General features: G+C 40.5%; 1 long non-coding RNA gene across 1 annotated transcript; it reads left to right on the forward strand.

Annotated features, from left to right (window-relative positions):
- Window positions 1–1,703: 1,703 nt before the first annotated feature.
- Window positions 1,704–26,301, forward strand: LOC149792871 (uncharacterized). The gene is made up of 2 exons (XR_016422651.1): window positions 1,704–1,871; window positions 25,794–26,301. It is a non-coding gene; the product is annotated as an uncharacterized LOC149792871 (long non-coding RNA).
- Window positions 26,302–26,329: the final 28 nt, after the last annotated feature.

The raw sequence follows: 26,329 nt of genomic DNA on the forward strand, positions 1-26,329 counted from the left end.
ATGCATGCAACTACTACAATTACTACTGCTATTACTATTGTTGCTGCTACTACGCGTTGCCCACGTGTACGGATTTTCTGCAGAATACCTTTTTGTCATTTGCACGGATATACGAACGTATGATGTATAAATGCGGATATTTCAAAAATCAAAAATTGTATCGTCAACCAACCATTTATGTGCTACTTAAAAATTCTACAAGAAAGATTGATGAATCACAACAAAAAGCAATAAAAATGATTGATACGTCTATTTTGTGTGTTACCATGACCGACCAGGGTAATGAAAACCTTTCTTTGTTTTCAAATGTACCATTACATTTTCTTGGAATCTGTCTGGAAGGTACACTATACCATGGTACCTGTCCACAGAGACAACATTGTCTCCGACGGATGAGTTTTCTCGGCAGTTGCTGTCCGGCTACTAGACATGTTCCTCCAAACATGGAAATAATTCACCACTACTTCGCTTTGCAATAGTTGTTATCTGAATTTTGTATGTCTTTGTCACGTGACTGATGCGTTTCTAGCTTCAGGGATAGGATGTTATGATTGATTGGATGATTGAAGTATACTTTCTCATGACGTTATCATTGGTATTCAACCAACCAGACGAAACTACACAAGTTCCAGTCTGCATCGAAAACATAAATAATATCAGTGTTTATCCTTGAAGATCTTCTTAATTTAATTATGAACACGATCTGTATAATATATAATTGTTATGCTGAAATGGAAATGTTTTGTAACTTGTCATTACTCATTCCATATATTTGCTGAACTAATGTTGAGAAAATCAGTTACTGTAGCAGTTGAGAATTTGAAAACAAAATTAAGTGTTAAAAAGAAGACGAATGAATCAGTATCTTCACCTGCCGGAAACACGATAACCTGAACAAAAAAGTCGTAAATAAAAGGTGTTGGGTGGATCAACGTCTCTCAGATACTTGTGTTTGTAGATACAAAATCCAATTGTTTTAGGAGACCTATCAAATCACATACAAGCTCACATTTGGTCGGGTTATTGTATTATCTTTAAACCATAGAGTAATCTAATAGAGTAGTCTCGTGAATATAGGTCGAGTACTATTCGGGATGTAAAGTCATTGTTATATAAGCGATCCTTTGTTTATTTATTTATTGTAATCAATAACGATTTACAAGAAACAAAACTTAACTTGATCTTTTGCTGTAAAATTAGCTTATTTCTAGCTATGTTAATATCTTTATATTTATCTGACTGTTCTGTCTGTCTGTCTGTGCACACCGTATTATATACCTACATACATATCTTCATATCCATGCCGCTGTCTTCCAACCTGTCAGTTTTAACATGAATATAAAATCATATCACTACTGCTTTAACATATTTATCAACATACATTTGTCATAATAACTGTCAAGACTGCGCTGTTCCTTGATGGATTGTTTCGTCTTATCTTTTGAACACGCAAAAAAGACACCAGAAGCATCCAGACATTTCTGACGTTTGCCTTTCTTACAGTTCCATACTTAGCCCTTCTAAATGATACATTTTATATTTGGAAGACTAGACAAGAGCATAAAAGGAACTGAACTTTCTTTTATGGTGTAGGTAGAATACTGAGTGAAATCATAGTTATTGTGTCGTAATGGGAAAGCAAAAATTAACGGAACTTTGGCAGGGAAATGGGTTGCAATGTAAATGACCGTCAAAATGTCAACATAACTCGACTTGTTGACTGTTTTGTAAAACGTTTACATTCTGATTGTATATAAAATTGTTATGCAAATACAACACCCCATAGATGTTACAGTCTTGCAAAATGAAGGTCTCTCTGTGTTTTCTAGTGTTGTGTCTTTTGCAAGCATCAAGGGTTGTACATGTAGCAGGTAAGGTGATGTTTGTTCTTTTCAAGACTTGAATTATGTAATTAATGTGTCCTGTTTCCATAGAAAAATTATCTCCCTTGGCACGGCACGTTGGAAAACAACGGAAACTATTTGTAATTGAAATTCAATCTCTATTTAAAGTTCCAGATAGAAAATAAACTCTGAGTAATTCGTTGAGACATTTTTTAAAACTATAAGCACAAGTCTGAAAATCCTTTTTTTAAAAAAAGGGTATTTCATTCTGAGAATATTTGGTAAGAAACTACTTAAATGCAGCGGGAAACAATAGCTTTGTTCTCTGCTATCTCAGGCAAGGGAACGGCTCACAAAAACGCACTCTGTTTAGTTTCGTTTCCTTTTTGGGTGCTTTGCGGCACAGCAACACAAGTAGGTTATTTATTGCGGAGCGGATTGGAATAAAGTGCCTTGCCCAAGGACACACCACAGTAGCTCACTCAGGCTGGTCCGACGGTAGAATTCAAACCCGCATCCTTTCAATCGTGAGTCAGGCACAAACTCACTTTTGTACGAAAGGGTCTATCTCGATACAAACAGCTTCGCGGGTAACCGCTAAAAAATTCATTAAGTTTGTAATTAATTATTCATTTAAGATTTTATACTTATATGCAAGAACTCACACAGTGACGGTTACTATCAGACCACTCACGCTAGGTCATATGACCTATTCTTATGAGTTTGAGAATTCGTTAATTACGAAAAACTCTAATTATTTAAATCAATTACCGTAATTTAACTGCGTTGTTCAAGCTTACAGACACAAGCAATTCACATGAAACCATTCTCACCTTCTTATGTCCTATCCGTCATAAATTAGATAATATCATTAACTGCGTAAAAGTACTTGTGTATATATTTTAAATCAAACAAATGAGTGACAAGTAATAGTTGTGGTGCAAGCCTACAGTGCGTGGCAGGTAGTATGTGACTAGTGTCGCCTTCATCTGACCTTTCCTTCTTACCTAGGTAATTCGTTTAACCGCGTGTTACACCAGAGACCGTGACAGTAAGCATGAAGAACATTTCATCTTGATATGCGATTATCTCCATGGTTCGTTAATTCGTTTAAATGCGTATTAGAATGGTTGATATATTATTTAGAGAGCATTTTCCTCTCAATGTTTCATTTTTTGTCGATTATATAATTAAGTACCCGACTGAACGTTAAATACACGATTTTAAAACGAAGCTCGTTTCATTAGAGGTAATATTATTACATGAGTTTAAATGAAATTGTTATAAAACTAGTATTACCTTAGAGAATATAGTCAAAGAACTTTTCAATGAGGAGCGTGAAAGTTATCTTCCACTTTTGATAGATTCAAACGTAATTTGCTACCGTTATCAGATTCTGCGTGTTCTGTAATGGTTTCTTATTTTATAAATCTTGTGGGTTGTTCTATATTGGCTTCTAATGTGGCAATATTGACAGTTTAGTATTGAATAAAAAATGTGCAATGTTATGTTTCAAATAAAAGGGTTTTGAGGTATGGTAAAGCAAGGAACACGGCAGAATAAATATGCTTTCTGGACTACATGTTATGGCTACCTATTTCGTGTTAAATGGATGACTGGATGATGAATAACTATCAACGTCTAGTACATGAATAGATCAATAAGTTTTCGGCCAATGTGGGTATGTGAGAAAGCTTGCCAGTAGCTTCTCGTGGGTCGGTGGTTCTTTCCGGGGTTTTCCCGGGTTCTTCCTCCACCATTAATACTGGCCGCCATGTATAGCCTATCGTGTGCTGAAAAATGGCGTTAAGCCCCAAAACAACAACAACAAAAAAATCAATAAGTTTTAGCATTTTTGAGTAGATGTACGTTCACAGCCACCATCAACATTTTTTAAAGCTTTTAAAACCATAATACATATTACAAGTTTTAAGGCACTGATTTCGTTAGAGTATCGCTAGAACAAATCATGATGTGTTCTGATATTCAAAACCATTGAACTGTTAAACAAAACCACACACCCCAAAATGATGACTTTTAGGATATAATACCATAGCAATTCTCATCATAGAAAATCGCACATAAACATAATTTGATAAGAATGTTTCTCGGCCTTTTGTAAAGTCAACCCAAATGAATAACGGGAATAAAATATTTAGTTCATATAGATGATCCGGAAAATTCTGTCACATACATTGTTTATCAGCACGGTATCGTGGTTTTTTGTATTTTGGTGCATTAGACTTATAAGTCAGTATTAAGAGCACGTTAGTATTATGACCAAAAAATTGCGTGCCTTAGGTTCGTATTGTAGACAAGCGTTTGATTAGCTTTGTAGCAGAAGCTGATGATGACTTGTATAATAGAGTTCTAGAGTCGCTAAATTAAGGATTGTTTACGTAGACCGTATTTATTATAATGCTGGAGAGAGAGAGAGAGAGATGTAATGAATAAAGCGAAGACAAACTAAAATTGTTTAACAGATGAAGGTATTGCAAAGTTAAATCAAAACATCAGCTCTTATGTGATTTGTATTTTACATGTAGAAATTCAAAAAATGGAAACTCTTACAACGCGAATAGATACTAAAAAGTTCAATAACAAACATCTTATAACGCGATTAGTTACTTAGAAGTTCAATAATATACTTCTTACAACGCGATTAGATACTTGGAAGTTCAATAATAAACATCTTACAACGCGATTAGATACTTGGAAGTTCAAGAACACACATATTACAACGCGATTATATAATTGTAATTTTAATAATACACATCGAACAACGCTTGGCACATGACAATTTAGAAAAGTCAAATAATAATACTGACAAAAAAGTATTTACCTAGAGTTAGAGATCTATGCGATATAGGAGGCGTAGGTGGAGTAGGTGTGTGATGATGTTGATATGTAACAGACAATGAAAAACAATACTTTTTACCATATTTTTGTATAGCCTGATCATAAAGTTATTGTTATCACTATAACTATGCCAATGGCAGCTATTACAATTTGTTACGAATAAGTTTTTTTTTAGACTTTAATCTATTTGTAATTTTTTCTCTTACTTTTGGCTGATGTTTCAACGTTTTATCAATGATCTTAACTGATCTTATACTGACAAAAATTTGATTTTTTTAATTGATTTGTTTTTCATTCATTTTGTCTAACTTCTTCTATGTCAGTAGTAAATGGGGTCACTTTAGGGACAATGGGACTTAGCATTAAAAAACACCCTGGGTCACTTTAGGGACAATGGAAATTTAACATGGAGAAAAATCGTGGGTCACTTTAGGGACAATGGGAATTTAACATAGAGTTTGGGTCTGTCTAGGGACAAGGGAAATTAACATGGGGGAATAGAGTTTGGGTTTGTCTAGGGACAAGGGAAATTGAATATGGGATTTTTTTTTAAATTTAAATTTAAATTTAAATTTAAAAAAGGGGCAGGCAATTGAAAGGCAATCTCTTTTCGAGAAATATGGCTGGCCCTGAAAAGGGCCTTTGGGTTTTCTTCTTCTTCTTCTTCTTCTGCTTCTAATTTCTTCTTTTCCTCCACCAACTTCTTATTTTCTCTCCTACACTCTTTCTCTTCTTTTCTTTCTTTTTTTCTCCTCCTCTTCTTTCTTCTTGTCTTCCTCCTCTTCTTTCTTCCTCTTCTCATTTTCTTCTTCTTTTTCAATTTTTTCGTTCCATTTGCTTATTCTTATCCTTTCCTCTTCATCCTCCTTCTCCTCCTTTATCTCTTTCATTACACCACTAATCTTGTCCTTTACCTTTTTTAAGTTATTAATATCCATCTTTACACGATGGGGACTATAGGAATAATGGTCTTCAACGAGTCTTATTAACATCTGCTCCATCATTCCTAAGTTGTCTAAAACGTCTTGCAATGTTCGCATTTTGTCCATTTGGTTAGAAGCCATCTTCTTTGTAGAATGGTTTGAACGACGAATACTGTGGGTTCTTAAAGTGAAAGCGCGGACGTGAAGGAAAACATCCCCCTAAAACATAAAATTGATCTTACCTAGATCATGACCAAAGAAACAACAACGCGCGGACGTGAAGGAAAACATCCCCTACTTTCTCATTTCATATAATAAAACCAAAACTATACTCTCCACATACGCTAAGAAACAATAAACAAACCCATAATCTACTATTTACACAAACTTACGTGAGCAGTTACAAACACAAACACAAACACACAAAATAAACAATAAAGAAACCCATAATCTACTATTCACACAACCATACCTGAGCTCTTACAAACACCATCACACAAACACATACCCTCACATTTTTTTCAAAAAGAGTTAGTGTTTATAATCACACTACTCTACCTACACACATTGGCAAATCGATCGTTATTTCTTTTCTAGAGTATTGGGTAGCCCTGAAAAGGGCTGTTTTTTTGGAACTTCATGGACACCTGGTTAATGGTGGCACCTTCCAGGCCTGGCGCCACATACACATCTTGTCCCCCAGTTACTTTTTACCTTTTTGTGGGAGAGAGCAGAGGCAGGATATGTGGCTTCAGAATCCCAATTTTCGGTTTCTGGGATTCTGAAATTTTTTCTTTTTCTCTCCTTTTCCTCCTCCTCTTCTTTGTATCTTCTCTCCTCTTTGTATCTTCTTTCCTCTTCTTCTTTATATCTTCTCTCCTCCTCTTCATTGTTTCTTCTTTCCTCCTCCTCTCTTATCCTTCCCTCCTCTAAATTGGCTTCCGCGGCCAGTTCATTTAATATGCGCCTGGCATATTCCAGATGCACATGAAGTTCCAACAATTTCTCCAGTCTCGTGTTCATTTTTGGTGTTGATCAATCAACAAGGGTAGTTGGACTGCCGAACGAGTTTCAATTTATAGTGAAAGCGCGGACGTCAAGGAAAACATCCCCCTAAAAATATAAAATTGATCTTACCTACATCATGACCAAAAACAACAACGCTCGGACCTAAAAGAAACACTCACTCACTTTTTATGCTACCCATCACTATTTTAAATTTTTTTATAAATCACTTCAATAGACTATCCACGTACGCAAAGCAATCCAATCTAACCCCAAATATACACCTCAAACACCAAAAATGACATCATTTTAATCTACTATCCATACCAACTTACTTGAGCACCTACAAACACAAACACACGATCACATACCCTCACATTTTTTTAAAAAAGAGTTAGTGTTTATTTTCACACTACTCTACCTACACACATTGGCAAATGGATTGTTATTTCTTTTCTAGAGTATTGGGTAGCCCTGAAAAGGGCTGTTTTTTTTTTGTTTGCTATGGCATTCTTTTTTAGTTTCTAAGAATGCGATGTCCTCTGAGGATAGACTTTCTGGCGATTGGTCTGCTTCTTCGAAAAGAGAAGAAGAACTCTTTGGTGTCGATACGACAATCGACAAAACCTCTGTCAGCTTCAGGTTGCTGCTGCTGTTGTTGTTGTTGTTGTTGCTGCTGTTGCTGCTGTCTCTGAAGTCTGTACTCCTCTGTCCATTCTTCTTTTTCCCTGTTCATTTCTTCTCTGAAGAGCTCTTCTATCAGGTCTTCAGTGATTTTTAACATTCTCACATTCTCTATTTCTTCTGGCTTCGGTATCAGACTGTGTCTGACCCTATGCAAATTCACGTAGGCTTCGTTGAGCTTAGCTAGTTTGGAGCACATCTTCGTAGGAGGATGAGTCGACAATGGATGGTTAGACTGGAAACAACCCGGTTCTTAAAGTCAAAGCGCGGACGTGAAGGAAAACATCCCCCACACGGTTTTTGAGTCGCAACGTTTAGTGAGTGTCATGAGAGGGATAGTAAGAAATGAAAGAGCATCAATCCAACATTCTTATAGCTAAACAAAAGACAAAGGCATTTTTTTCAAAACACAACATTTTTTATTCAAAAATCACTTAACACTAAACAACAACTCTAACATTTTTAACAATAATCCAACAATATAACATCAAACAATTTTCTCAAAACACAACATTTTTTATTCAAAAATAACTTAACACTAAACAACAACAACTCTAACATTTTTTAACAATAATCCAACACTAAAAGTTTCTCCACTAGGTAAAGAGGGATAACAGTCTTCCATGGTTTCTAGTAATCTAGGATGACTTTTCTCAAACTGTTGATTTCTATGGTATTATCGAATTCTGCATACAGGATGACGTTCACCGTTTCATCAGGGTCTCGGTCTTTCAACTGAATTTCCACACGAATCTGGCCGGATTTTATAGGGTGGAAATGTCCCTCGTCGCTGCCTTGGTCTGGAGTGAAATCGAAAGCCCACAAAGCGTAGCCTCCTGCATAATCCTCGTACGTAATACCGTGACTGGTATTGGTTCCTAACTGTCCGGTGGCTTCGTACAAGGACAAGTACGATCTCAAGTAATTCTTCTTGGTAAAGTCAGGTTCGAAAGATCGGGTACACAAGGTCTTGCCATCGCGACTGACTTCGATTTTGGACACGCCAAAGTGTTGAAAGTAGAAAGGATTTTTTTCGGCAGCTCCGTTGAAGGCTGTATTCTCGACGATACCAACGATCAAACGTTTGGGTAACTGTCCTTGGAACAGATGATCTTCGATCATGGATCGCTGTCCTTTGGGAATGGTGAAGGTTTTCACTTCCACGCGTCGTATGGGATACTTGGCGGTCGTTCTGCTCAACGTCTGACTGATGTCGTTTCCCACTTTAGGTAACACTTCCACACGGCGTACGTAGAGTCTGGCTTCTAGGATTTTGGTTTTGTAACCGTCACTATCAGCCATCAAATGGAAAGCGGCACTGCTACGATTCAGTCTCAGGCGGACATCCACCCCGTTCAGCAAATACTTTTCTTGCAATCACATGTCCAAATGCAAACGATCCATTAGTTCTAAACTTGTGTCGGCTCCCGTGATTCTCTTTCTTCGTTCTAGAAATCCATCATTGTTGTCTTTCTTTTCATCAGTTTCCAATATTTCAAACTTGGTAGGTTCGTCAGCTTCCCATACCACACAGGCATTGAGATGAGTGTTCTTGGCATCTATTCCGTACGTCAAGAGATTTTCCAGGTAGGCACGATAAGGGTACGTATCCATGCTGCTACTGACCAGTTTGTTATTCAAGTACAAGTCCACTCCACTGAACAAGGAATGCATGAAATTGTTGACGGGAGCTACTGCTTCATCGTCTATAGCACCTCCAGTCTTATCTAGAATTTTGACTTTCAGGTACAAGTAACTGCTATTCAGATCGATGTAATCTTCGGGCTGTCCTTTGATTTCAAACTCGATGGGAGCGGAATCGGTCAGTGAGGAGACGGGGTGAAATTCCACCCACTGGGATTCTTCCATCGTCATCATCGTGGGGGGCATGGCAAACAGATCCAGTTCCGTCTTGGAACAAGCGCAAGATTCTCGGTGCATCATTTTTTTGTCTCTTTTCTCAATAATCGAAAACGTCTAAGTCTCGAACGGTTCTTCTTTTCTTGGCCTTTCTCGCTTGAAGTCTGGTGAAAGGGTGTTTTCTTCGTCGTCTCTTTCTGCCTTGTCCTTGCTGAATGCCTGACTCGGTAGCCTGCAGGGCATTTATAGGTGTTTCTCGGTGACCCAAAATGTCTTTGCCCGTTTGTAGCAAGACATTTTTGCCTGCCCTCATGAAGGCTTCTTTAAGGTTTTGTTTGTCGATGATGACATTTTGGAGAAATTCTTTGCCTTGCGTCAGTGCCGCATCTTTCAAGACGTGCAATCCGCGTGTCACCATCGGTTTCAACACCGGGGCCACCGAACGAAAGGCCGATTTTAACATATCTCCTAAACCGTGTCCTCGCTGTCGAGCAACCCCTCGGTACACTGGATACATGACTTACGAATCGTGAGAAAACCGTTTTCGAAAATGGAGTTTCACCGTGACTTTTCCTTTGGTGAATGGAATATTTTGTCCCAAATCTCCTTTTATAGTAATGTTGACCGTGTCCAAATACGACTTACTGACAGGCAAATAGTGAGGATGTACAAATTCGCGGTGGACGTGGTAAGTGTTTCCACCTTCCTCGTCAGTGTTCGTGGCAGAATCCACTTTGAAAGGAATGACACGCAGTAACGGTACGGAGGTGTGTCCCACCACGTTATACTCCACCACATCGGAGTACACAAACATCAAATTCAGTCCTTGGTTCAGTTCTACCGGGGCACGAAATAACTTGCTAAAAGACTCGTTGTCGTAAACGATGGGTAATTCGCTTTTCTTCATCATGCTCATTCTCAGGTTCATGTCTCCGCCCAACATGTCATACAATTCAGGACAAAATAAAATGGACAGGATTTTACTCCGTTCAAATTTCATCAAGAAGCGACGAGCTGTTTTGTGGTACTCCATGGTGACACTTTTGTTAACATGCTCCAAAGCTTTCAGAAACACGACATTAAACCTGGAGGCTATGGTGCTGACCAAATGTTGACCACTAAAATAATAGCCTGGGGAAATGAACAAGTGATAGGTGGTGTACTTTTGTGTACGGGTTTTCTTGTCATATTTGATATTGCTATCCATCCACTGTTGCAATTGTTCGTCATGAACTTCCACATCAAAAAAATTTTGATTGGGACGGACATTGAGGACTTGGGTCGGGTGAATCATTTCTACTAAAGCCACTTCCCAATGGGCTTCGTGATCTAAGGGGATGGCTTGAGGTAATTTGGCCGTGTAACAGCACAACGTGTTCTTGGGAAACACCTCCATGGAACTGTCACTGGGTAAGGTTAAGTAAAATTGGTTTTGGTGACTCATAATTCCAGAGTTCTGTGGCTGTCCGAGGGGTTAGTGGACGTCAGAGGCGTGTCTCCGCCCAAAATGGGGTTCTGGTTGTGGTTGGAGTGGTGACTGGCACTGGCACTGGACACAAGGTTCCCGTGGTTCCCGTTCGAGGTGAATTTCAGGGAGGGATTAGGAAGTAGGTAACCGATGCAACTGCTCAATAAAATGGTCCACAATTGTTTGTCTCCTTGTTGCAAACTCAAATTGGCGATGGCTGCCCCGATGACACAATACACCACGAAGATTTGGCAGAAAAAGACGATTTGCGTTTTAGGCACACGTTCTCCACACCACACCCACAAGGGTTGTTTTTTGTAAATCTTGCACAGAAGAACTGGGTGAAGGAGGAGTGGTCGACGTAGCTGCGTCTGTGTGAAAAGGCATGATGGTCACTTCTTTTTATAGTCGATGACTTGCGAAGCGTCGATCCAAGAATCAAAACTGGGCGGATATCCTTTCCAACGTACTTTGACTTCTTTGACACGTCGTTTGCCCACTTTACGGGTTCTGCGTTCGAGAATGCTTTCGATGTCGTACACGTCGTCTTCTTTTTTGGTGACACGTTGTAACTCGGGCAAATAAAACGTTCCTTTGAGCACTTCTCCGTTCATGTCTTCCAATTTACAGACGGCAGGATGACGGCCATGCACTCGTCCAGTGACGCGAAACAGTTCGGTCGTCCAGTTAGGTAAGTAACCTTTGTCAAAAGTGCGTTTGGTTTTGTCATTGCGCACCCAATCTCCTACGGCCAACTCTCCACTTTTCTTGGGGACAGCCCTCGTCGGGGACGTACCAAACAGACGCTCAAACACCAGCACTTCGTTGTCGGGAGTCACGTCTTGCGGGGCACGTCCGATGCTTCGATGGTAAGATTGGTTGTACGCTTGCACCAGGTGCGGCAAGATGTCGATGTACTTCAGAGTGTGGTGATGCGTAAAATATTTCCACATGCGTTCTTTCAAAGTGCGTTGAAAACGTTCCACGATGCTGGCTTTGGTTTCGGGATTCTCGGTGGTAAAAAAATGAATGTCACGTTTCTTTAATTCTTTTTGGAAAGCTTGGTTCAGAAATTCGGTACCTTTGTCCGTTTGCCATCGAAGAGGGTGACGACCGCTTTGTTTCAACACCCGTTGCAGGGCTCGCACTAACTCGCTGCTCGATTTGGAAGTCAAGGGCACGACCCAGGCAAATTTGGAAAAGACGTCGATGACACAAAACAAATATTTGTAGCCGCGATTGTAGCTGGCCAAATGAGAGACATCGGCTAAATCGGCTTGCCATTGATGATCGATGCCTTCCACTCGGGTGCGACTTCTGGCAAACTTGCGTCGAATGGGTTTGTGTAAAGTGTAGGTAGCTTGTTCTTGTAACCATCGTTGCACTTGAGGTAAACGGAGACTTTTCAGTTGCGTTTTGGCAGCACGATACAATTTTTGAACTCCTGCGTAACCTGCAGTATGGGAGGGATCGTAGTAAATGCTGGCTAAGACTTTTTCCATTTTTTTGTGTTGGTTGATGTGTTAATAAGGCACCCACTCTTGGAGGATGCTACTCTTTTTCTCTTGGGGTATTTTCTTGGATTGCAATGCTTTGCGTGTGCGACCGGCAATAGGTGTTGAAGAGGAGGAGGATGTCTGAGCGGGGGATATCTGTTCTTGTTTCACTTCTGTCTTCACTTCTGTCTTCACTTTCTTTTTCTCTTGTGATGAAGAAGGGGTGGCCATCATCCTTTTAATCCATCCAATTCTGGAGGTAGGTGGTGTTGTTAACTTGCGTACTTTTTCTGGTGGAGTTTGAAACCCTTCTTCTTCTTCTTCTTTTCCTTTTTCTGTCTTGGTCACTGGTACTGGTGGTACTGGTACTGGTACTGGTGATGGTGCTGGACTTTTCATCAAGGTCTTAAAATCTTTCAGAGTGGGTAGAGCTGTTTCGTCTAAAGCTTTCTGGTGAAAGAGTTGCAGTCGTTGCAAGAGTTGACCGTACTTTTGCGATTTTTCTGTTTCGGACAAATCTTGGCGATCCATCAAGGACTGCAATTCGTGTTGTAACTGGGACATCTCGCTCAAATGGGGACTGGGAGGTAAATGCGGGGTGTGTTGTTCTTGTCACCAATGGTATTCCATCCATCGTTTGTAAGGCACTAAAGCTAGTTTTCGTCCTTCCATGGGGTTGTCAGGGGTCGATTCTGAGATCTTGGAACTTCCGAGGCCTTTTTATCTTGCTCCCACCAGTCCTCCCAACATGGTTCCCAAGACTCCTTTCAGTATGGGGCCTAACAAGAGAGGTAAAATACCTCCACGTTGCACTAACATCTTCTTTTTTTGACGAATGGGAATTTTCTTTTGAACCATTTGGCGAAGAACGTGACGATGTTTGCCTAAGCATTGTTTCTCGTGTTTGGACAAAGGGATCGTGCCTTTCAAAACGTTCAAACAACATTCGCACACGGTATCGATGACCTCTTTGGAGGCCGTTTGAATGAGTTTTTTTCGTAGGGGTGGAGAAGCTTTGGACAGGACAGATAACATGTCCCCATGTTTGGCTAAACGTGGTGGCAGTCCTTTCCTTTTCTTTCCTTGGGGTTTTCTGGAGGGTGACATCTTTGAGTCTTCAGGAGCACCAAAAAACACTGATACCCGACTTGGTCACAGGCCTTTTTTATACTGGAACGCGTCGCCACTGATTGTCTTGACGTCGTATTAGTTTGAGGACAGGCATGACACGTCGTGCAGAGGTACGTAACGGACTAAATCGAGCCAGTTCTTGCTTGGAGAAATCCAGTAAACCTTGTAACATGCCCGATCTTTCTTGAACTTTGATTTTGGGAGAAGGTACTTTGTGAGCAGCAGCCACTGCCACTAAATTGGAAGGTCCTGCCACTGGGGAAGTTCTTTTGGGGGTCATCAACGGAGAAGTTCTTGGTGTGATCAACGTCTCCAAGTACTCTTCAGTTCTTGGTGTCATTAACGGAGAAGTGGACAAACGTGAGGCTGCCGGAGACGAAGTCACCGCCGTGGCAGGTCGTGGTTTGCGAGTGTAAGGTTGCGTCCTGGCCGAAGTGCCTCTCTTGCGACTAGTTTTCTGTGGACTTCTCTATTTCTGGGGACTTTTTCTCTGTTTCATTTTCTGGGGGCTTCTTTTCTTTTTCCGGGGTGGTGGTGTCTGGTCAGAGGAGGGTCCTGCCACTGGAGAAGTTCTCCTTGGGGACCTGGTCTTTTTCTTCTTGGGGCTTCGTTGGACTTTTGTATTGGGTATAACTTTGGGGGCATTAGGATCCCATCTTAAGAGTGAGCGAATGATGACCCCTCCTAGAGTACCGCTCCCTCCAGGTTTCAAAATGATTTGTTTTTTGGTTTGAGTGTCGATGCGGGGATCGGCCAGTTGGACCTAAGCGACTTTGTTTCGATCAAAAAAGCGTTTGGTTTGATGAGGAATCTGAATGATTCCTTGGAGTAATTGACGTGCCGTCACCGTGAACCATCGTAAGACTTCTTTGAGACTAGCTTCTAAGACACGAGCTCGTGTTTGTGGATTTTTTTCTCGACTGATGCCATACAAGGCACGAATCAATTTGACGGGAAGATGCGACTGAAGGGACGTCATGTTCGCACTGAGAGTGAGACAGACGAAAAAGGGTCTGAGGTTTTTATAGATCTTTTTTTTATGTGGAGTGAAATGAAGTCGAGGACGGAGACGTGTACAGGACAGGCCCTCCGTCTTGGCACCAGTGGTGAAACAAGTGGGTACGAAATCGCAAATCCTCGGGAGTCGTAGGTTTCAAATCGACGAGTAAATAGGCGTGTGGCGTTTGAGTGGCATCGTCGTACGCCTGAGTCAGCCAAGGCGTTCCTAGCTGTTTGGCTAAGACTTGCACTTGCGATTTATCTCGAGGGCTTTTAAACAAGACCACGTAATGCGCATTGAGACTGATGGTGCGATGGGCTTTACTTTGTTGAAACAAATTTTGGGTGATGTAAACGACACTGGCATTACGGTGATGCCCTTTGCGCGTGAAAATGACCAAATGGGTTTGACGGGAGTCAGAGACGATACCGTCGTCTTCTTTAGGAATGCCTTCCACAAACACGATGGAATCGCCTTGACTTTCTCGCAAGAGGCTGTACGCCGATTGCCACTCTTTGTAACACCACACGATTCGTTGAGGGGGTCGATCGATCAAATGATGTTTATGTTCGATCAAACGTTTGACGAATTCGGTTTTGCCTGAACCGCTAGGTCCAGCAATGAGCATGTTAAAGGGATGGCGATGATACAAAGCCTCCCAACTGGCACGATCTAAGTGTTCGTCGATGACTTTGACAGTAGAGGAAGAGGGAGCAGAGACAGCAGAGGTAGCCATGGTGTGAGAAATGTCACTTGTGACACGAAAACAGACAAGACAAGAGTTTATATACTTTTTTCACAACACGTTTATTGAATGTTTCTTTTTCAAACATGAATACGAAAGACAAAAATACATAAAAGCCAAAGGCTTAAGTACAAGAATAAAAGGCACATGATAACCATGAACGTGGAATAAAAACAAGTGTCTGTACAACAACCACATGTTTTGGGTAAAGTTCTAACCAGTTCTATAGTAGGGGGTAAGGTCACACAACTGTCCTCCCGAAAGGGTCTTTCAGGCCTGTCCACGACAGTCCCGTCCTGGGTGACGGGTTCTTCTGGCACCGTCACTAACACGGGTTGAAAAGTAGCTTTTTTCCTTGAATAACTCTCGTGCATACTGGGTCACCTCTTGGGTCCAAGCCAAACCAATCTGGTTTCTTCTTCGTTAACGACATGGTAAGTTACTTCAATGAACAATGAACTATCGATCTTGCCTAGGGTTCCTTTTCATATACAGACCAATACCGACGTGACCGTACGGCAACGTAAAGTGATTGGGAAGTCGCACTCGCTTCTGGTATACAATTTGATAGACTTTTTCCAAGGGTCGACTGACGATGTGGTGAGTAGGTAAACGTACAATCTTGTTCGGTTGATAGGTGGTCACTTTAAAGTTTCCATCCTCTCCCGATTGCAAGGCTTCTTTCAATACCCCAAAGTTGACCACTCGACTGGTACGATGATTCAGAGTCAGTCCTTTCACTTTGCACGTCGTGTGCACTTCTCCTTGTTTGTCCCGGTATTCGTAGCCGTAATTTTTGGGGCCGCCACTGACGAAACTTAGAATCTTCTCGTCGGGATGCTCGTCTGTCCAGGCTCCTAAACGGTCTCCTTCGATGTCAGGGTGATGTTGAATCGGGTGATGGATTTAAATGCAAATGTCCGTGTCAAAGTACAGGACGCGTTCTTCTAACAGTTCTAAAGCTTCGTAAAATTTTAAGCGAGCATGAGCTGTCACGTAAGCCGCAATGATGACATTTCCAAAAGGGTCGTCTTGTACAAAGTCCAGATCTTCTTCGTAATTGACCAAGATCAAATCCTCTCGAACGACGTCCACGTGTATTTGGTTTTGTCGTGAATCATCTGGAAGTAGCGGGATGGTTCTGTCAAATATTCCGTCTTGGGTAAACACGGTCGTTGTGCCATTTTACCCCACAAGCAATTTAACATCACTTTGGCAAACGATCGCCTGCCTTCGTTTTTTTCGATGTGGTCTAAAGAGATGCCTTCTTGTTCGTAGTATTTCTCTTTGAATTGTATTTGGTCTTCGGGAGTGTGACACCAGGAAGGATAGCCGCTGGCTTCTTGTTTCAGTTTCAAAAAGGCATCCACGTAGTCGGCGAAAATGCCTTTCTGAGTAGGGTCACCCTTGTGGTACTGTTGTGTCTTGGGAAAGTGGCAAATTTCGTACACTTCTAACAGTTGGTATCCCATGTCCAGAGCTTTGAACAATTCTACGCTGACCCAGGTTCCCGTCAAGGCACGTTCTTCCTGGCTGTGATGGCAAGGTTGGTCCTGGTTGCACGTTTCGGCACAAGTACGGCACAAGGGAAACATCAGTTTGCCTTGACAATGGTGAGGTAAGACGGGATGGTAGAGGTTCGTGGGAGGCAAAACTTTGCACTTGATCAAGCCTTCGTATTGTCGAATGTTTTTCAGGTCGATGTGTTTCGTCAGCAATTGCGGGTGCCCTACGGGAAAGCGACAATATTTGCACACGTAGGGATACAGCGAACACACGTCCAAGTATCTGATTTCTTCTCCTTTCTCTTCGTCGGCTTGGTACAGCAAACAGGTGGCATTGGTCCTTCCTTCGTACAAACTATCCCTCGGGTTCAACGGGTCCATGAACTGGTAACTTTCCACGAGGCGTTTAAACTCGGGATCGGTTTTCATACGGTGATCGTACTCGTGTTCCCACATTTCCACCACTTGGTATCCTTGCTGTTCTAACTTTAGGCGCCGCTGACAAGTGTCCTGGTACAAGTCTTCCATGGTTCGTTGTAAAAACTGATTTTTAGTGTCACGGTCAGGGTAACAGACGGGACATCCATGAAATAAGCAACCGTTAAACTCGTACACGATCTTGGGGTTTTCTAAGTCCCAGTCATCGACCGAATACGTTCCGATGGTCTTTTCGCCTCCTCCGTTGCGGGCATGCTGAATCCATTTGTCTTCCTTGTCGCACAAGTAATGTAACCAACGTAGGGCTTTGACCGAGTATTGACGTTTGAGAAAGTAGGTCGTTTGAGGACTGATGACAGCCACAGTGTTTTCAGGCATGAATCGTTGTCGATACACTAAGGAACACGCTTTGGCAATGGTGCAAGCTTCTTTCAAAGGATCGACTCCTCCGTGTTCCATGAACAGTTCTCTAAATTTTCCACAGCAACATCGTAAAATGTTCACGTCGGAACGACAATACTTTAGCATTTCTTCCTGAAAGTCGAAAGGGTCCGAGGCGTGAGCCTGGTACCAAGCGTAGAAAGCTTCTCGTTGTTCGGTACGCATGTTGTCGGGGTCGTAATAGTGAGCCTGAGGTAAATGGGGTAGAACGGCGTGTTGATTGGCTTCCGTATTGAAAAAGTGTGGAAAGTACCCTTTAGCCATTTCTGTCATTCCAAACGTTTTAGGCATTCGGCTCAAAGGCATGGCCAAGTAACTCATCGAATCTTTAAACTGCACTTGTCCCACTTGCATGAAAATGATTTTGGCTCCATTCAAAGTCACTTTAGGACGCTCGGTGCCTTGTTCCGTATAGTATCTGAGAAGAAACTGTCCATCGTATCCGGAGAAATTGAGCCATCACTGTGGCATGACGATGACAATCTCCGTAACGTTCGATGTCCTCTTGGCTCCACGTCTTGTCGATGGGGTCTAAGACCCATTGGGCAAAATCGGCTAACGTGTTGGGTCCTCGAAAGATTTTTTCACGCCCTCCAGGAATCTTGCTGCAGTGAGGGCAATGACTGAAGATAGGTTCTTGAATGCACTTCTCGCACGCTCGATGAGCCACGCAGAAATTAGGAATGTGAATGCCGGTCTCTTGCATGCATTCGAAATCGAAAAAGATGAAATTGCCTTTCTTCTTGTGGCCGTCCTCTTTCTCTGGTGGGGGTTGGTATTTTTGCACGTAAGATTCGTGTTCCAAGTCCACGATGTGGTGACAAATGTGACATTTTTTCTTTCCTCGACATACGTGTGCCTTGGTACTATTGGTACGTATGCCTTGTCCACAGGTAGGGCACAATTTCAGGAGTTGACAAGCACATTTATTCTGTGAACCTTGTGCTTTCAAATGTTGTTGGTAACAGGTAGGGCTGACAAACGTGCGCAGACAAGTCGAACAAGGCACTGGTTCTTCGCTCAGACAGGGTGGAGAAGCCAAACATCCTGGGCATTTCCATCCACAATGCTTGTGTTGCTCTCGATTGTTATAACCATAGTCACATTTCTCACAATAATAAACATATCCCAGGAATCCAGTGATACTGGTAATGGTATCGAAATGGTCATCGTGATGATAAACATGAATGTATTTTCCGTCCTTAAAATCCTGGCCTCGAAACAACAGAGACCCGCGCATTTCTTGAGGGTGCACTTTCAAGGTGTAGCGTGGAGCTAGGGCATCTTGCAATTTTTGCATCTCAGGAATGCCACAGGGTGTGTCTTTGGACAGGCCAGCTTGTTGCAACAGGAGTTCTGCTTCGTTTCGTTGTTTGGTTCGGTTCGATTTTCGAATGTTCTCCCAGGTTCTTTTCCATTCTACCGTGTCGTTCTTGTTGGCATAGGTTCGTCCCACCACGATGGCACGGGCTAAGCACATCTGGTCTTGAGGGTTGTTAATTCGGACGAGACTTGTTTTGGTGTTGCGAAGGTCGTTCACCAGTAGGACCTTTTTGCGTCCTGTCCCTTGAGGAAGAGAGACGTGAGCCATTTTCAGTGTGGCTTTACCATCGGTGATGGCAAACTGGTCATTAGATTGTTGTACGTGTTGAATCTTGTCCATGACTTTGGAAGGGGTTAGTTCTGCGGGTCTGCTAAACTCGATCCAAACAGGGGATTTCAAACCGTCGTGATCTATGGATAGTGTCAAGCGATCGTCTTCTTTGGGTTGACATTGTCGCTTGAGTGAGGTGAGCAAAGAATCCCACATCTCGATGATAAACCCTTCTGCTTTCTCCAAGGGTACGTCGGCCTTGAAATCTTTAAACTTCACCGTGTAGGTGTAAGCCGTGGTTCTAAATTTTCTAGAGGAGCGCTTTTCCGTCTCTCGAATGGAATAGTACTTTTCAGGGTTGACTAAGGGTGGTGAACTTGGTTTAGAGGGTTCGGATTCTGGTTCACTCATGTCCTCTTCAAAATCACTGGCATGAATTTGTGCCAAGATTTCAGCCCTGGTACGAGGCGATAGATCACGTTTCTGCCTCTTACTTTCTTCTTCTTCTTCTTTCTTCTCGAATGAATAGGATCGTTTCATCTTGAGTGCAAAACGTCAAATGACTCAAGTTTAAACACCATAGACTAATTTATAGTCATGACAAACCAGCGTATATAAAAGGGTGTGTGTCTTGTCCTTTCACTATTCATTTCACTCTCAAACCGAGCACAACGATGGAAGAGACTACCCAGATGGAACGTTTCGTCAGAGCTTTGCGAGGGGTCATTAGAAAATTCTCTTCAGACCAGCCTACGGACTACTCTCCTTCCTTTCGAGATAAAAGTCAGGATACTTGCTATATCTGTCAGAAGAAAGGGCATTGGTCTTCAGAGTGTCCAGACCGTCAAAAAAGAAAAAAAAACAGGGGCTAAAAAAGACAAAAGTCAAGATACCTGTTATTATTGTAAAGAAAAAGGACATTGGTCTCCAGATTGCCCAAAAAAGAAACAAGAGGAGTCAGAAGAAAAGAAGGATTCTTCAGAAGAAGAGAGGGATTCTTTGGAAGAAGAGAGGGATTCTTCGAAAGAAGAGAGGGAATATTTAGAGGAAGAGGAAGAAAGAAGACAATTCTATTTACAAGAGGCAAAGAAACAGGAGAAGAAAAGAAGAAGGGAAGAAAATGAGGAAAAAACGGTGAAGAAATTCAAAAAACAGAGAGACTAAACAAGGAGAAAGAAGAAGTGTTCTGTTGTGAATTGTGAATTGGATTGTAAAAAATGGATAAAAGAATACATTAATGATATAAGGTAAGTGTCTTTGAGTTTTGATTTTAAAATAAGAAGCTACACTCACGCACTCATACACAGACACGTACTATAAGGGTAAAATGGTTGGGGTTTATTTTTGAGTTATTGGCAAATTGAAATTGTATTTCTTTTCGAGAAATGTGGGTGGCCCTGAAAAGGGCCTTTTTTCTTTATGGTGTAGGAGTGAGTTTAACCAATCAACTTTAACTGCCTTAAGCCTTTGCCACGGCCAAGGCCTACTTCTGATGATTGGGTTGAAATCACTAAGGGTGGTACGATAGGCTTAGTCACAGGGTTGGCGTGTTTAGCTCGGGAAGGTCGTATTCTCTTCGGTCGTGATAAAGAAGTCTGATACATTTGTTTCAGACTTCTTAACTCCGATAAAATGTCCAACAGTGCCGTAGCCGTTTGATTTTCACCCTCTTGTTTCTTTGCTGCTACTTCTTCTTGCTGTTGTTGCTGTTGTTTTTTTTTCTTACCTCTTCTTGTTGCTGTTGCTGTTGCTGTAGGAGAAAAGCTTGTTCTGCTTCCTTTTGTCGTTGCATAAATTTCTCCAATTCTTCTTTCTGTCTCTGTCTAAAATTCTCCACTTGCGGTAATGAAGAATGAGACGAAGGTTCCGGAACAAATTCTTGCGAGGTAAGAAAATCCACAAAATCCCAATGTACCTCTTCTGAAAGTAAGTCCGGGTTCCCTTGGGCAGTCTCCCCTGCTGGTGCACCCCAATGGATCGTTTTCTGAATTTCCGTCATGTTGAATCACTGTCGCATAGATTGACTGCACACAAGCGCTAGCGAATCTATATAGACCAACTGACGTCACAGACTAATCTCTTCAGATTGGATGCGGGCTGACTGAATTTTGTAACGCGTGTTTGGATTGGTGAATGAACTCAATCCGTTTCAATCCTACCTCTACCTATAAATAAGCGCAGTTCAGTGCATTGATTCACCTGTTCTCGTCGCTTCAAGATGTGGACCGATGTGCAATCTTCTACGCTTGTGTCTTCCATGATGTTCCGGACGGACATACCCATGTATGTCCGATCCAAGTGGACCGTTGTCCACAGGACAAACACCAGTCTGTGGATACGTAGGATCTACGTAGAAAGACAAGGATGCCTCAAAAGAGTCCTGATTTACGGTCCTACAGTGAAACGCAGCCTAAGGACAAGAAGAAGACCAATGCGGTGCCCTTTATGTTAATGGATACATTAACATAAACCCCTTTTCAGGGCCAGCCATATTTCTCGAAAAGAGATAGCCTTTCAATTGCCTACCCCTTTTTTAAATTTAAATTTAAATTTAAATTTGAATTTTAAAAAAAATAAAAAAATCCCATATTCAATTCCCCTTGTCCCTAGACAAACCCAAACTCTATTCCCCCATGTTAATTTCCCTTGTCCCTAGACAGACCCAAACTCTATGTTAAATTCCCATTGTCCCTAAAGTGACCCACGATTTTTCTCCATGTTAAATTTCCATTGTCCCTAAAGTGACCCAGGGTGTTTTTTAATGCTAAGTCCCATTGTCCCTAAAGTGACCCCATTTACTACTTATGTCAAATATGTTGTACTACTTTCCAATTTATGTTTGTATCAATTGATGATACTTGCTGTTTGCATCTTAAGTGAATCCTGTTTCTTTTATTTTTGTTCCATTATTTTATTTTCAATGCACTTAAAATGCACTTATAAAATATACCACTGTTGCGTTCAATACAATTTTAAGATGGGTCTAACATAATGCAGTGGTTCCCTACCCCCGGGTCGCCACCCAAACCAGTTTCGAGAGGACGTTATGGGGCACCGTGGATGGTCGTCGCGACCTGTTTTAAGGGTGGCACAATTTTTTAAACTGTGGAAACGGGGTCGTCAGGCTCAGAAAGCAATATATGTTAAGGTCGCGGCCAAAAAAAGCTTGGAAATCACTCACCAAGTGCTAAATTTTGATAAAATACAGTGTTAATCAATTTATAAATAGCTTTAAAACAATGTTTGTTTTTACTTGTATTTTTAAAAAAATGAAAGTAAAGGTGAAAAAGTAAAAGCATTGATAAAAAATGTCTGACTGAAATTTAAAAATAGAATTCTCGAAAAGGAACAAAGATCCACGTTGAGTTAGGAACAAAACATGTGTTAATATGAAAAGAAAGCGGAAAAGTCTTAAGACTTAAAATGAAAAATCTGCACCAACTGAATATGACAAAAGATGATTCAAACAAGTGAATGTATAGCCCATTTCATACCGAATTTAACCGAGTTGCTCCGTAATTATCCGAATAACCTCCCGAGTTACTTTATACTCCAGCCAATCCAACGCTGGTGGGCACATGTACATAACAAAATGGCGTCCATTGTTGTTCAGAAATATTTCAGAAATAAAATTAATTAAACGATTGAAATTTTTATGTAAATTATCGACACTCTTTCAAAAACAAATCTGATAAACTCATATGAAACGCATTTTATTATAGTGACGTTTCGGATGCACAGAAATAGTTTGAACAACTTGCTCTTTGATTGCCAGGATTACATTTGTTTACTTCGACACCGTTTCCTTACTCACATGTACACGTCCAGATGTAAACAGCTCAAAGCTACTCTCTCGTATGGGTTTGAAATCCGCCCTGGTTTCCAGAAAATAAGACAGGATGGTTCCAATATTAAATTTCGTCAATATCTGCGGCAGCATCTCTGTTGAATATGCATTTTTCAACTCGATAAACGATGTTGAAGTAGTTACAGAAGTTGATGCTGATGCTGAAGCGTTAGCCATATTTTGCCCACCACCTATTACGGTCAGCTGACCACCCACCACGTGATTAAAATTCCGAGCAAATTACGAAGTTCACCAAAGTCTGCATGAAATGGGCTATTGCTGGATAGGTGGCATTGTTATTTTAAGTCTGAAGCTTACATATACAAAGATCTCTTGAGGTTACCTTGTAATCCCAAAAGCCATGCTAATGTTGTGATCACAGGTGGTTACAATGTCAGCCTAAAAGTATATACCTCAACCACAACCATTCTGATGTATACAACGACTGCAGGTGCTTACATTGTACGTCCGAAAAAATATTGCCTCAACGACAGCCTGTTATGCTAGTTACTATCATAAAGAAGAAAGGAATCCAGTTCCAGATATTTTGTGATTAAATTTTGTAGAAATAATTGTCGATTGAAACAACAACAAAACTTATTTTAAGCTATTCTTACCACACAACGCATACATTCGTCTACAGCATGTTTTCGAAAAAAACGTTTGTATTAAACATCAATCGGTCAACCATCGATTGGGGAAATTGGAAAATGTTTATTCTATGACAATAAACTAATACCGAAGAAGAAAACGTCGATGCTGTAGATGCCAATGAAAAACCTACCAAATATTACTGAATGAAAACTCCTTTTCAACACAGTTTTCAATGCAACAATAACCTCTTCTATCGCTGTATCAGACAGCATGTGCGTGCACAAAACTGACGAGCTTTATAATTGATTCTCCGTCAAAGATTGACATTGAAGAAATTGGTGATTAATCCAGTTTTTTTTAGCCAGTATTTTGATTACTTGATATTATGGACTCTTATCTGACAAACGTATCACTCCATAAATGGAGAACAAAAAAAAATTACTGCCAAGACTATGCAAAGAATATGTTTTATGTTGAAAAGCGTTAATAAGATTAAATGTTATTTTGCCATTGAGACTGAACGCCTTAGTAATGTTAGAAAAACAAAGTAACTTCTATAATATCGCACTGTGTAGAACTTAGCATGACTACCGTTGCTGGAGTAATGGGCGTAGCAGCAGCTGCTTTGAGCGTAGCAGCAGCTGCTTTAGGAGTTGCAGGAAAAGCAGTATGAGTTACTTGGGCTTGTTATAAAGTTTGAAGAAAGTGTTTATATGCAGCACAATTTAAAAACAAAGCCACGTAGTGCTTCTGAAATACCACGACACTGGATATGAATTATGAAGACATCAATACATGGGGTGAACAAGTAAACAATATATATATATATATATATATATATATATATATATATATATATATATATATATATATATATATATATATATAAGGAAATGTAAGAGAAAGATCAGAGATAAGATATCAAACAGTCAAGATAATTTACACCATGTGGACACTGAAAGAAATACAGAACAATAGGCATTAGTATGGAACAATTAAAGAAATTTCAGGAAGACTTCAACAAAGTTCAATCCAGTCGGTTTCTGTCCTTAATAATGAAATGCCACACCTCATATATTTACCTTGCTGTAAAATTCATTCATCAACCAAGTATACTATATATGTCACTAGTGAGATTTTTTCCACGTGTAGCACACTTAACTTAATCAACAACGAGCCTGACACCGTCTCTTTCTCTTTCATTTTTAGAAAAATCAACAGCTGCCATATATTCCAATTGACTCTGTAACTTAACATTTCTGGATAAATAATAAATAAGAGAATGAAATGTATCCTGTATGCATGTTTATAAAAAATGATTTATGACCAAATGAGCTACTGTAAAAGAACCTGAGATAGTATAGGTCATTGCTTAAATCCTATTCAGTTTTAAATAATATACGATCCTATTTAGTTAACAAAAATGATAATTGGCTTACAATGGTTTGTGCTTTTCAAAATTTAATGCAGACATTATTCGGCAATCCTTACTTGCCAGCGTAACGCACAGTGGATAACAATTTATCTTGATCATCAGTTAACTTTGTGGTCTCTCTAACGTGCCTGTTTGATTCACTTACATTTTATTTCAACAAGTTTAGCTACACTAATGATAAAATTAGTAAGTGCGATAAAACGTTTATACTTAGTACGTGTAGAAGGATTTTCCGGATCATATATGAACTGAATATCACGTTAGAAAGCTCATCTGTCTCCAGGTGTTAGGGGCTTAGAAACATTCTTATCGAAAAGTGCTTAGCTGTGATGTTTTATGGTGAAACTTGCTAAGCTTGTTGCCTACAGAGTAAATGCTTATTTTGTGATTTTTGGTTTTGTTTGACGTTCGTTGGGGGATTTCCCAATCACTAGTGGATAGGACATGGCGGATTACAAAGTAATAATTTTATGGTTTTAGAATTTCAGATGCATATATTTCGTGCGACTAGGGTCCGACGGAATTAGTGCTAACATGTTCTGAAAATTCGATGAGTTTTGTAGCACTAAAATGTTGACGGTCAAAATATGATATTTTTATTCACATGTGCAGAAAATTTGCCAGTGTAATTTCACCACTCATGTATAATGCCGCTTTTAGGTATTTTTAATTTATATTGTGTGCTAGACCTTTTAGTTTGATTAAACTTGTCAATTTCGCTTCTTTATTTTATATTCTTAGACCATCTTATCATAACACAACGAATAACGTACATCATTTGAGATAGAGAATTCGAGCGTGGAAATAATCTTTAAATGTTCCAATTTGATCCCTCCACAAGGATCGAACCGATGGGTAAGGCTTTAAGTACGTAGTATGGGGATGGTCGACATATTTCGTCACACTTTACCTCTGTCTTTGCAGAAGCTCAGAACTTAACGTGTCCAGATGGCAGCCTACTAGGACAAAAGTGTTATATGGAGTGTCCTGACCCATCCCAGGTCTGTTTTCCCATGGGAAGTGACATCGGTTTCGGAAGTGGAACAGGATACTGTTGTAATATTACCTCTCATCAGCCGTAGATGGCTCTCCTCTGATGTCACCTCTCCTTACCACGGACTTTCTTTCATTTATGTTGCCATAATATGTAACGTTTGTTTAAGGATTTGGTCATCAAGTCCACTCTGGCCTCATATAGACTTCATGCATGAACTGGTAATTTCACCAGTCTGGTCCTGATATAGGAGATGGCACCATGAAGACTGGAGTCAAGATTTCTCAGAATAACTACAAAGTCATCACTCACTGAAAACATTATTCCATGGTTGATTTTATTCTTTGTAAAAATTTCGTTAAATAATTTAAAAAAAACAACAACACATTTTGAGATATTTACTAATATTTTCTTGGCTATGAATAAATACAAATAACAGTTTTGCTTCAACAGAGTTTTCTTTTGA

Source organism: Sinohyriopsis cumingii, chromosome 8 (genome assembly GCF_028554795.1).
Source record: "Sinohyriopsis cumingii isolate HCF-2022 chromosome 8, ASM2855479v2, whole genome shotgun sequence".
NCBI lineage: Eukaryota > Metazoa > Mollusca > Bivalvia > Unionida > Unionidae > Sinohyriopsis > Sinohyriopsis cumingii.